The sequence below is a fragment of the Macrobrachium nipponense genome, chromosome 9 (assembly GCF_015104395.2).
Source record: "Macrobrachium nipponense isolate FS-2020 chromosome 9, ASM1510439v2, whole genome shotgun sequence".
In the NCBI taxonomy this organism is placed as follows: domain Eukaryota; kingdom Metazoa; phylum Arthropoda; class Malacostraca; order Decapoda; family Palaemonidae; genus Macrobrachium; species Macrobrachium nipponense.
The window spans coordinates 21,014,861-21,017,360 of NC_061110.1; positions in this window are offsets into that span (position 1 = coordinate 21,014,861).

Genomic DNA, 2,500 nt, shown 5'->3' on the forward strand with positions numbered 1-2,500 from the left:
TTGCCTGAGCGGCTTTTAGTTTCATTGAATAAGTTGGCCATCTGCGTCGTGGCTCTATTTCAACGGAAAAGGTTTGTTGACGTTTTCGTAGCGTTTTAGTTCTCGGTGAAATTTGTTGAAATGTCTAGGTCAGGGGTTCCCGTATCAGGGGTCGGGACCCCAAGTGGGGTCGGAATGGTCATGATGTTGGGTCACACACAGGTCATGGGGTCGGTGGGGTCGCTGAGGTATCCCCGGGGAATGGGTGTATAAAATATCAAAGCAGGGAGTACGAGGTATCATGTTAAATTCAATGTTTGGTAGAGTAACAGTTACTAGTAGTCTCATTGAGAGAAGACAAATATATTAGATGATAATTAATAATCGTTCTAAGTATATATATATATATATATATATATATATATATATATATATATATATATATATATATATATATACATATATACATATATTATATATAATATATTATATATATATAAATATATATATATATAATATACATGTATATATATATATATATATATATATATATATATATAGATATATATCATATTATATATATATATTATATATATAAATATATATATATATATATACATGTATATATATATATATATATATATATATATATATATATATATATATAATATATATATATATATATTACTTAGAGTCGCACTGAACAGGTGAAAATGCTGAATGGTGTCGTACTAAATAAAGCCTGGGAATCCCTAGTATAGATGTGTGTTTAAACCTTCGTTTTTTAGTCTTTTTTTATTATCTTTATTGGTTCTTGGATATGTTGCTATTGACATATCTCTGCTTTCTACATTTCAGCATGATCTGCTTTAAAACATATTTCATATTCACTTCAGCGTTCACAGTGAAATATTTTTTTTACTGCTCTCTGCTCTCTTTTTATTCAGTATTTCTCTGTCTTTGATGTTAAGATGATGCTGACTCACTCTAACCTTCACATCTAACCGCGTTTTCTGATCTGTGATATACTCTTAACAGAACCAGCTCTATCATTGCACTAATTGATGATTCGACCTTTGATGTACCCGTTTTAATCTCTTCGGTTTCAGAGATTATCCTTTCATTATTGCTTCCTTTAGTATGAACTTACATTCTCCCTTCCCAGTTTGGTAATGGACAACTAGATCACTAAGCTGCTCTCTCAACTACAAGATTATTATTACATAACGTGAGAGGATCATTGTCAAGATTAGCGAACCCACACTTTATATCTATATATATATATATATATATATATATTATATATAAATATATATATATATATATATATATATATTATATATATAGATATATATATATCTATTATATATATATATATATATATATATATATATATATATATATATATATATATATTATATATATGTATATATATCGATATATATATATATTATATATATATATATATATATATATATATAGATATATATATATAGAATATATATAATATATATATATATATATATATATAATATATATATATATATATATATATATATATATATATATATATAGATAGATATATATATATATATATATATATATATATATATATATATATATATATATATTATATATATATGTGTGTGTGTGTGTGTATATATTGAGAATTACTATTTTTCAAGACAATATTATACCACTTTCATATATGTATTATATATATATATATATATATATATATATATATATATATAATTTATATATATAATATATATATATATATATATATATATGACTGGTAAAAATGTTCTGTAATAACAGAATTCCCATCTAATAAAAGGAGCCCATAAAAACACAAAATGTAGAGAGAAAAGTCTATATTTAGAGACTGCTGTCTCTCTTCAGGTATATGAATGAGAAAAGTTTACAGAAAGGGTGGTATTTATACCAAGAGATCCGTCCACAGTAAGCCAATTTAGGTCACACCCCAGCTGATAATCTTCCTTTAATCTTCTTAAGCATTGGTTGAATGAAAACTTGATCGACGACATCTGAGACCCATTTGACTCTTGTACCGGCCAAGTTGTATAGTCCTTTAAGTCCTGTTTTAGCCAATCTGTACATGGAATACTTTTGAAACTCCATAATAAATGCAATAAAAACCAAAAACATTGCTGTGGATGAGATACGTGGAGATATTCTAACCATTTTGGGATAATAGGTGGGGTAATTTTAATGAATTCCTCTCAAAATTAAACGCATTATTGCCCAGACATCAAATTTAAAGTTGAATGGGAAACAGACAACAAATTCCTTTTCTTGATGTTTTAAAAATCAGAGACACGACAGAATACAAATTTACCATATACAGAAAACCAACGTTCTCACTTTCATATATTCACTACTTTAGCTATCACGACATTACTATCAAGATAGGTGTAGCTAGCAACCTTTTCTTAAGAGCCTTACGAATTTGTTCCCCAGATTTCCTGGAAAAAGAATTTGAACTAATTCGAAAACA